Genomic DNA, 11,772 nt, shown 5'->3' on the forward strand with positions numbered 1-11,772 from the left:
ATACGTATACTTAGGATTACAACCTTAACGATAACTCGTGTTGGATTTGTTTCATATATAATCAAGGGAACGAGTTAAAATAGCAAAAAACAAAACCTGAAAACAAAGAAAACTTCTGCTCTCCTTCTGCACTCCTAGACAGACATCCTTCTTTTATTCTGCATGGCAAGTCCATCCATTGTTTTCCCACTATTCAGTTATCATGATTCTAAGAGTTGTCATGGATACGCATGTGAACTCTTCCAACCCACTAACATTCACGAAACCTAAATATCTTTCGAAATAATGGACTCTCACCCATTTTTAATTTTTCCAAAAGAAAGAATAAAACCCAAAGCAGTTAATTGGCATATTCAAACTATGTTTTTATTAACTCATTCAATTAAAATAGCATAAGCACAAAGTTAGGAACACTGGAATGTATTTAAGGTACAATCCAACCAAAAGGATTGAAATGGGAATGTTACACATGGGACTCTGAAACACATGGGACTCTAAAATGTGTTCAACTTTGGCCGGATTGGGCCTTATATTGTTTATCCTGCTCGTCATTGAGAGAGTTCAGGATGATGCATTGGGTAATAATCCCCTTTTATCTTTCTCACACCAACCCTGTAATGAAGGTTAGGCTGAAAGATACAGAATCATGTTGACTCTGGTATCAAATGTAACTTTAGACTTTGCTTTGAAATAACGGTAAGTTTAGCCTAATCTCCCCTGCCCCCCATCTACCAACCCAAGGTTATTTCTTTTAGTATACATAGCTCACACTGGCTCCATAGCCCTTTCTGTTGTCTAGCAGTTTAAGATTTGCATCAGGTTTTTACAAATGGAGAGAGTTCAGGGTGAGTCACATCCAGAGAAGTGGGTTCTTCTCTTCTCCCTTCCTCCTCTCAGGGACAAACACAACCAGCTATTCATTCTTTGACCAAACAAAGCAAGAGAACAATGTTGTCAGCGCAGTTACAAGGCAGCCCTCTTCTCTCCCTCTTTACTAACTTTCCAAACAGATTCATTAGGGAGCCTATCCCACCCCCCAAAGACCCTGCCTCCAATTGAGCATTACACAAAATACTGCCAAGGCTACCTGAGTCATTTGATAATAGGGTAATCTGGATGTAACACTGTAAACAAGTGTGTGGAGGAGAAGAGTACCAAGAGAATTTATTTAGGAACAACAAAGACTCCTGCGGAACTTTAAAAGCTAACGAATTTATTCTGACATGAAACTTTTGTGGACGCTGTCCACTTCATCCTATGCAAGATGAAGTAAATCTGAAGCGGACATAGTCCATAAAAGCTTATAGTAGAATAAATGTGTTAGCCTTCCACAAGACTCTTAACTGTTTATGCTACAGTGGACTAACACTGCTACCCCTCTGGAATTATTTAGGTAGTTCCTAACAATAGGAAAACATAAGCAGTTTTTAACGTTTTTGTTTAAACCTGTGTATTTTAAACAAACTTTACTCCATAGAGAAATGCTTTGTATATTCAGACATCAATGCCAGTTATGTCTGCTGAGAGATATTTCAGCCGGGATATTTAATGGGCAAATTCCTTCACATCCCAACTACCATAGTAACATGTTGTTTTTAAAGTCACTCTTACAAGTTGACACACATAGTTGCTTGCAATTCATTAAGCAAATCGTGCCATTATCCTCCTCTTCCGAAAACAAAGTTAAACATGGCTAAAATAATCACAACTAAGGTAGTAAGAGCACAGACACAAAGTACAGTGTGGGGGGGAGGTGAGGGTGAGAGAGAGAGAGCGCATGTGGGGGGGTGAGTGAGAGAGAGAGAGTGCGCATCTTAAAGGTGTCTGTTTAAGCTGCTTACCCTTTGCATAATTACACAAGTAGTTCTGGAATTTTGTACATATATTGGAGAAATGAGTGAGACAAGAATGGTGAAGATATTTAGCACTGAAAAACATGACAAAATTGATAATTATTATTAATTTGACAGCACCATCAACTGCCACTGTGTTTTACGGAAATGCAAAAGAACAGGTCCCTGTCCCAGGGAGACTACAGTCTATAACCCAACACAAGGGAAATAGAGGAAGAGGAGGCAGGGAAAAAATATACAATTGCTGAAGTTACATGTATTTAGGCTCAGGTATAGTATGGAAAAGGGACAAGGATGTTATGCCAATAAATAATGGAATCAATATAATTAGGATGCAATCCTTTGCATTATTAGACAGAAAAATGTCCTACAACTCCCAGCATTCTCCAGCCAACCTGACTGGGGAATGCTTGGAGTTGTAGGACATTTTTCTATCTAACCATGCAAAGGATTGTACCCTAAGGCATAGATCATCTGATAAATGTATAGACAACTGTGCAATGTTGTACATTATCAGAAGATATATAGATATAGATATAGATAATCTAAAGCCTGGTAAGATTTACCATGTAGCATCTTTACCATGTAGCATATATATATATATATATATATATATATATATATATTCTGATAATGTACATGTAATGTAATGTCTAACTGATTATATTTAAGCAGCTCTGGGATCCTTTCTGCCTGAGAGGCATAAAAAATGTAAAAATAATAATAACTGTTTAATCTTGCACCAATACCACATGCCAGTCTTCATGTAAATTAAGTGGGGAGGGTGGAGGGTGAAAGAATAGGCAATCTACAGGCATATATCAAAACATACTCACAAGCACCAATATGGACTACACTGTCTGACTAAATCCCATGTATGTTGCATTGAAAGGGTAAAGAAAAACCCACCCTTTTAGCATTCCAACCATGATGATGGCTGAGGCTACAATCCTACCCAGACTTGCCTGGGAGTAAAAGACAGTGAGACTTATTTCTGAGAAGACATGCATAGGATTGCACTGCTAGTAGCACAGTTACCGGGTAAGTAACTCACATTGGCCAATCTTGGGTATATAAGTAACCTGCATTAAAAAACCTTGAGAAATGACTTTTTGTAGTAAGGACTTGTATTGCCAAAGTTTTCCTATATAGCCTGAGCCATTTCAGAATGGCAGCTGTCCCCAACTAGAAACAAACAGACATTAATCGTAACTGCAGAGTTGCTTGCTTCTGAGTAAACATGCCTAGGCTTGGACTGCCCATAATCTCCTTTCCTCCAGCCACAATTGACTCCGGCCATATATACATATTCTTAAAAGCAAACCAATCAATGAAAAACTCCGCCAGCAGCCTGATCCCAACTCCACAGATCCCTAACACACACACCCCACCCCCGGCATAGTTCACCCTGAATCAACAGGACTTTCTTCCAGATCACGCCCCGCTCACTTCTGATCTGGGGAATCCCGTCTTCCTCCCAAGCCAGAAGGCACCGCTCTTACCTTGCCGGGGGAAAGGAGACCGGGAAACTCGGCCCCAGGGATCTTGCGACGCCTGGCAAGCAAGTGACCCCCCTGCACCCCGATCATCAGGCGCACGCGGCTGCTCCGGGCTCTTTTGGCAGCCAGCCTGGTCGGCGTTCACTTAAGCAGAGCCTCGGCCAGGACAGAAGCGATGCATGGCTGGGTTTTTGACGCTTCTGGCTGAGCTGCGAGGCAGGACTTGGCCGCTCGGTGACGCCGGGGCTGCCAGCAGCAGCAGAGGCAGCGAACTCAAGCAGCTGCGAGCCCAGCGGAGAGAAAGGAGGAGGGAGGGAGGAGATCCTGCCCCACACACAGAGCCGTGATTTAGTGCTCCTCCAACCACACCCCTCCGTCGGGCTCATTCACGCGGGAGCCCCCTCCATAAAAGTCATTTACACATAGTGACCTCCCGTTGCCCTTTTAGCCATTTTAAAAAAAGAATTTTCCTTCTGTCCTCCCCGCAATTTCTCTCTGTAAAATCAATCTCCCTTAAAAAGTGGTGATTTAGTACTTCCTAAATACAAGGTTTTCTTTCTTTCTTGTGCCTAGCGCAGGCCAGGCTATAATCGCAGCTAATTTCGTTATTGGGGTGGGGAGGGGAGGGGAGGGGAGGGGAGGGGGGCCTCCCCCCCCTTCATTGGCATCCAGTCTCCTAGGAGGTGAGTGAGTTTGTTTCAATGTCAAATAAAGTATTTGCATACCAGCAAATAAGCATGCTTAATTAAAACAGCAGGTGACAAAAGCAATACACAAACAGCTGCTCACTCTTGTGTGTTTTCCCTAACTGGATTAAGGAAAAGGGCAATTTACATGAGCCACCAAACCTGGATATCAGACAGGTGAAAATATCCCACATAATTGGCTGCCTCCCATCACTCATGGGTCAAAGCAGGGCTGGCTCTGCCACTAGGCGGGATGAAATGGGATAGGATCAGCAAACTGCCAATCATGTAGCTAAATCTGATTTGTTGTTATGTCCAAACTGGAAACGGTGGTGGTCGCTGAAACAACTCAGGCTCATTAGACGTGATTTGAACTTGGCTTGTTTCAATAAACCAGTTAATACTAACCACAGTTGGTCAGATGTAACACTAAAGTACGCCTTTGGCTTTACATCAACAAGCTTCAGGCTCACAAGTTCCCCCTCAACTCAACTCTTTACATGACTGCAAAGAGGAGATAGGATATTTTTGCTTCCATTTTACCTAACCTCAGTTACTCCTTGGGCCTGTTCAGATGCCACGCTAAGCCATGGTGGTTAGTGTTTTTGAGGCAACCATGGTAGCTTAGCATGCCGTGATGGGGTGGGTGGGGAACCATGACGGCTACTTTAACCACCATCTGCAGTGTGATTAAGGCCCCCTGGGGTGGCTTACCATGTCATCTGTTGGGTTCCTCATTGTTAAAAATGGACATTCCACACACAAAAACCACGGCAACCACAGAGACAGCCGCCTAAAGTGGTCACAACTTCCAACACTCTAGACAGCATGGACTTTCTCTATGGTCAAGAGCGCTGCATGCTGGCTACAGCATCCAGTACAACCCAATTCCCACTGCTGGGACATGCGGCTGCAGCGGCACAAGAGCAAAAGGTTAACCGTAGAACGGGGAAAGGTAAGGGAACTATGTGATGGGCAATCACATCATTTTGTCATTTCTCCTCATTCCGTAGTTCCTCTAATCACCTTCCCCCTGCCCGTGTGTGAACAGGCTCATTATGTCTGAACCCTGCAAACTGTCTTAAACTATGGGTTAGGCCTAGCCGTTAGGGAAAGAAGTCAACTTCAAAGCACGGTTAATGATCTTGGCTTGTTTCCCTGAATCATAGTTACAATTAACCACAGTCTGGGATTCGTACATAGTAGTAGACCACAGTTAATTGAAAACAGAAGCATAAACTTCTGATCTACACACAGCTGCACCAGAGAGGGGAAAGAGGAGCTCACAGATCTAGCCTTTTTTGGCTGAATGGCGGCATAAAAATCCTTAAATAAATAAATAAATAAGGTGCATAGAGAATACTAAAACAGATCTGTTACCAAACATAGCAACACACCACAATTAGTTGAAATGGAAGCAGATGCTTCCGATCTCCTCACAGCCATGCTGAAGAAGGAGAGGGGATTACATAAAACTGAGATCATGTAACACTAAACTCTGGTTTGGCATTACAGGCAAATAAGTTTTCATATGTGTATCTTTTGCTATTTTATAAACCTGTAAATTTTTATAAAATTTACACACCATATAACTGTTTTAAAATGCCACGAAAGTGGGGGGACATTCATTTTGAGATAAGAGCTGCCACAGGCTGCTTCACATAGTAGAAAATGAACTTTCTTTTAAACAATTGTAGCAATTACCATAAAGCCTTGTTTATTTGTAAGAGAGGTATAAGAGTCTTTCAGGCAGCCATGCAGTCAGATAAAGTGAAGTGCTGTTTACCCAGGATTCACTCAGGATAAAGCGTACAATACATGGGAGATGTACTAGAAATATATAATGCAAAATAAGATAAATAAGAATTGTGTGGACAACCATTTCCGATAAGAAAAATTCTATAGCTCCTGCATGTGTTGTCTTGTGGAAGGAGAACTGAATTTGGATCTGGGTTAAAATTACTGGGATAAAATCACTGCTCCATTGCCCACTGCAATGGACTCTAGTGGGCAAGTTATTAGCTTTCAACTTTGGTCCTTTATCTCACAGGTTTGTTGTGAGGATAATCACAGCAAGGTATTATAAGAAAATAAAATAAAAATGACCATAACTGAGTTCTTTGTTGGGTCTGCACTTGTTTTCCAAGGGCACTTCTTGATGTCTCTGACTATGCTGTATCAGTTTTTCTCGCTTGGCAGTCCAGATCTGTAAGGAACGTCAGTCCATGCTGCCTCCTGCCAAATTACATGACTGACTGGCCAGAGAAACACTGCAAGCCATACATCCTGCATGGTTAATGTCTTAGAATAAATCTGATGGTTACTGGGGGATGCACATTGTACACATGGTAGGATGCTACAGCACACAGCTGGAAGTATAGGGTGAGTAGAGAACATATGATCTTCCAGGTGTTGTTGAAATGGAACTTACGCCTGGAACGCTCTTCCAGAACATTTGAGAACTACAAGTTCAATCGCAGCTTTTAAAGCTCAGCTAAAAACTTTTCTTTTTCCTAAAGCTTTTAAAACTTGATTTTGTTCTGACTTTTATACTGTTAGTTTTACTCTACCCTGTGCCTGTTTGGTGCATTCTCTTCCCCTCCTTATTGTTTTATTATGATTTTATTAGAATGTAAGCCTATGCGGCAGGGTCTTGCTATTTTATTGTTTTACTCTGTACAGCACCATGTACATTGATGGAGCTATATAAATAAATAATAATAATAACTTCCATCAGACCTATCTAACATGAGGAATGATGGGTGTTGCAATCCAACCACATATGGAGGGCCACACATTCCCTATCCCTGGTATAGGAAGTTAACATTGACCTGGTTTGAATAAACAAAACATCCCACTGTGGGTTGATTAAACCTCAGTGGACTCTGGCACGTGCCAGGTGGGATTTGCATATTCAACACCCTGCCACACCTGTTGTGCCATGCAACCCCAGGGACTGTGGGTTATGTGACAGTTCAACAAACCCTCACATAACCCAACAACACACCATGGGTTATGCGAGGGTTGTTTAAGTCTTGCATAACCCAAGGTCCCTGAGTTCACACAACACAAGATGTAGCGGAGCATTAAATATTCAAAATAGCTGCCTGTCTGCACCAGAGCCCACCATGATTTAAACAAGCCACGGTGGGCTGTTTTGATCGTGCAAACCAGCCCATTGGAGATGTGCTACAATGGACAAATGCACCTCTTTCAGTGGGTTTCTGTCATGTCCTAGCCCACAGTTTTCCCAATCCTTGCTCAGGTATAGACCCCAAATGAGTAATCTTTTCTGTTCAAATGGCTGTAGTCTCTGTTTCTAATGACAGAATCACATTCTCACCAAGCAAACGATAATTGTGCTGCGATGGAGGAAATTGGTTGGCATGTGCAGGTCTAACATAGCTCCATATGTGCGGAGACCTATTTTACATAATCCTCCACCCATTAAATATCTCTATTAATCTCTCATTAAGGGAAGCAAAAGATTGTGCAAATTAAGCCTTGGAGCATACAGACCTATGGGTTGGAATCTAGCTCATATAATGCCTTGCATGCACTGTGGAAAGTATCCGCAATAGTTTCTTAGCCTTTGACCAGGTATGAGTATATGAACCAGCATTATGATACAGTATTTGTATTTTATTTCTACGATTAATTTAAGTGCCTATCAGTAATCCCTTCTTTTATATATTTGGCCATTTATATGCACCCCATCATTTCAAAGGACTTGCATTTCCAAATTTGCTCCTTCTTTGTTAAGGTTATGCCCTTTTGCTACCAACTTCTTTAAACTTCCACATTCTGGTAGCTGCCTCTGAGGGGATTCCTCACTTTCATTGAATGTTGATATTTTGCAGCTGTGTTGTCTTCTGTAATCCCCAAAAGTTTTTCTTAACATTGTTCAATTTTTTTTTTTTTTGGTCCGAGTTCATAAAGCAGGAGCCCAAGGGCTTTATTGCTACATGGATAATAATTCTGCCTTAGCCAGCAAAGCTTCTTTCTAACTAGAATGATAGGTTGTTAAGCAACAGCAGTTCATATATTTCCTTTGGAGATCTGAGTGCTTTAAAAAAAGCTTTTCTTTAACCATTTTAGTTCCAAAGTCTGACCCTTTCTATCTATTTCTTCATTACACAAAGCTATTATCTTTTCTTTAAGCTATGTCTAAACAACATCATAGGGTTCCATCATGGGATTTATGACTTCCCCCAGATTTTCACAATAATTCTGCTAAAACAGTCATCACAATAATGGTGTCAAGTAAAAAATCTTCAAGAGTCAAGTATCTATAAATGGCATGTACCAACCCAATTTGGGTGTACAAATCTTGGCTTTATACCCATACATTCTGTCCTCATGCTAACCCGCTTTCCTCAGCATGTGGAAGTTAACTCAGGAAATATTCCATGATTAACCATAGTTTCTGACCCAGGAAACCATGGTTATCAGGTACAGAAAAAGCCAGGATCAGAAATCACAGTTTGAAATTTATTGAAGATCTGGCTTGTTCTAAAATTGGTAACCACAGTTTCCCATGTTGGACGTAACAGGAAACTATGGTAATGGAAGACTTTGTGGGTTAATCTCAGTGTGCTGGGAAGGAGAGAGGCGATGTGAAAACAGAACACACAGGCGTAAGTCTCCAGCATATTTCCGTTTAGGAAGTTGAAGTTGGTATAGTTGAACTGGGCCATTATGTATTTCTAGCGATTACACTGCATTATGTCTCAGGGTTATACAACCAGCTTCTGTGAATATGGGATTGCTCAGAGCGTTGCTAGCAATCAATAAGAATAGATCCAGAAAGAGAAAACGAGTTATGATTATATGAATCAGGCAATGTACTTTGCACTCTTTACCACGATCCTGCCAGCAACAGCTGCTGCTGATTCTGCTTTTTGCAGATGAAATATTGGGATAGAGACCCATATCTGCACTTGTGCATTTCCATCCTTCAGCACTCAACACTAGGGATCATAGAATCATAGAATAGTAGAGTTGGAAGGGGCCTATAAGGCCATCGAGTCCAACCCCCTGCTCAGTGCAGGAATCCACCCTAAAGCATACCTGACAGATGGTTGTCCAGCTGCCTCTTGAATGCCTCTAGTGTGGGAGAGCCCACAACCTCCCTAAGTAACTTGTTCCATTGTCGTACTGCTCTAACAGTCAGGAAGTTTTTCCTGATGTCCAGCTGGAATCTGACTTCCTGTAACTTCAGCCCGTTATTCCGTGTCCTGCACTCTGGGAGGATCAAGAAGAGATCCTGGCCCTCCTCTGTGTGACAGCCTTTCAAGTATTTGAAGAGTGCTATCATGTCTCCCCTCAATCTTCTCTTCTCCAGGCTAAACATGCCCAATTCTTTCAGTCTCTCTTCATAGGGCTTTGTTTCTAGACCTCTGATCATCCTGGTTGCCCTCCTCTGAACACGCTCCAACTTGTCTGCGCCCTTCTTGAATTGTGGAGCCCAGAACTGGACGCAATACTCTAGATGAGGCCTAACCAGGGCCGAATAGAGAGGAACCAGTACCTCATGCTATTTGGAAGCTATACTTCTATTGATGCGTCCCAAAATAGCATTTGCCTTTCTTGCAGCCATATCGCACTGTTGGCTCATATTCAGCTTGTTATCTACAACATTCTGACATGTTTAAGAGCAGTTTCTACCACATCAGGGTGCATCCAAATTAAATATTTATCTCTGGGAAATGATGTGGTAACTCATGTTTTGAGGATATTGCTATGTGAAGCAGTAAAGAAGGTGAGATGAAGGGCTATTTCATATATTAATGATATAAGAAGTCAGCCAGGAAAAATTGAATCCATGGCCTCATCTACACCAAGCAGGATATTGCACTATGAAAGCGGTATATAAAAGGCAGGAGCCACATTACTGCTTTACAGCAGTATTGAACTGCACTGACAACTGTTGGGGCCCATTGACACATGCCATATATTGCTTTCATACCGCTATGTCCTGCTTGGTGTGGCTCCTGCCTTTTATATACCGCTTTCATAGTGCAATATCCTGCCTGGTGTAGATGGGGCCCATATCTAAATCCAAAGGATCATTGGATTCCCGCCCCCTAAAATGTTAATGAGATGATGATGCAGTTATCCCAAACTTGCTTCCCTATGGTCTAGTTCGCCTCAATAATTTTGTGGGAAGCCTGGATCACTTTGTTACCCCAGCACTGTCCATTACTCAGTTTGGGTGGACACACTAGTATGGGAATGAACAATGTGGTCAGAACTTTCCAATGCTATTGAAGCGATATGGGTTAGGCTATTGGGAAGAAGTTTTTTTCAGAGGCTACTGGTGCAATTCTGTAACATATGAATTGGGCCTCAGCTTTTGAGACAGCAGTAGATGTAACTTGAGGTATCTACAAGGTTGTGCATATATTTTTGAGAGCCAAACTATTTAAAGCTAGAGTGGATCACTTTATAATGGGAGTGGCCCTGGACAGGGTCCTGCATTTTTGTGTCTGGGCTTGCTTTGACAGTCTCACAGTCTAATTCAATGCATGTCTACTCAGAAGCAAGCCCCACTTAATTCAATGGAGCTTACTCCTAAGTAAGTGAGGACAGAACTGCAGTCTCAAACACAGAAAATAACTATTTTTAAAATTTATTTTTGTAAGTTATATCCCAATTTTCCCCTCCAAAAAAGGGAGTTGCTCAAAGCGGCTTACAAAATATAAAAACAAAAAAGCATCAATAATCAATCATTAAAACACATTTACAACAAGCAAAAAGCTGCAACAAAGGCAAAACCACAAAGAGCCAAGACTAACAATGAATGAAATTAAGCAACCATCCAGCTTGTATACTTCCTAATATCATAGGTACAAAAGCAATTTATGTTATGTTATTTATGTTCTTCCTGGCCAGGTAAGCCATTCCCTCACTTGTATAACACAGCTAACTGATGTGCTATAGTTCCATTTATGATGATTTCAGCATTTCTCTTTTTGATATCTTTTCTTTGAGACTATAGGGGTCACTGAACAGTAGATTGTTTTCACTTTAACAGACCTCTGCCACATCATCAAACATGTCACATAAGAGAAAGTAGCTGAGAGGCAAGGGCAATCATTTTGAGCCAACAAGAGCCTGATAGCTGATTTTTGTTGTAAGACTGTTAGAAACACAGTAGGTTCTGGGGAATTAAAACAGATGAAATCACTGGAGAGTAGATTTAATTCACCTCAGGTATCATCTTCCCCCTTCTTTCGTCTTCTTCAGAACTTTGCCTAAAATATTTATTATCCCTCTCTAGAAGTCCTTTTTTACACTGTATTTCAATATTCCCATAAGGCAATGTATTAAAAATCAAAGCATCTGAAGATTATAGTTTTGAAAAAATTGACCTGAATTTGGAACGGCGACAGAAATTCTCTTCAAAATGCTTGTTGCAAAGGAGAAAAGGAGCTTCAGTGGGTTTGGAAACAAAGATGAAAGCAGAAGAAACGAACTCTTCTTTACAGCTAGGATATAAAGTCAGGATTTTTTTTTTTTAAGTGGAGAGAAGTTGGGCTGCTTCACACACTTATGTGGATGAGGGTTGTTGTGGTGGGTAGGCCTAGGAGTAAGTTGACGTTTCACACTTGAACTCTCCCTACTAATGAGGGAGAATATCAGCATTTTATTAACACTAACAATCCATTCTTCCTTCAGTAAGCTCACGATACATGCAGTATTGATCTCTGGTCTGGCAGCTTTCAAGGTTGC

General features: G+C 41.4%; 1 protein-coding gene across 1 annotated transcript in view; it reads right to left on the bottom strand.

Annotated features, from left to right (window-relative positions):
• Positions 1-3,591, bottom strand: part of BCAR3 (BCAR3 adaptor protein, NSP family member) — a 100,542-nt gene extending 96,951 nt beyond the window's left edge. The window contains exon 1 of the mRNA XM_063135960.1: positions 3,356-3,591. The gene's annotated coding sequence lies outside the window, so the exon portion shown is untranslated. The remainder of the gene's footprint in view (positions 1-3,355) is intronic.
• Positions 3,592-11,772: the final 8,181 nt, after the last annotated feature.

This window comes from Elgaria multicarinata, chromosome 1, assembly GCF_023053635.1.
Source record: "Elgaria multicarinata webbii isolate HBS135686 ecotype San Diego chromosome 1, rElgMul1.1.pri, whole genome shotgun sequence".
NCBI lineage: Eukaryota > Metazoa > Chordata > Lepidosauria > Squamata > Anguidae > Elgaria > Elgaria multicarinata.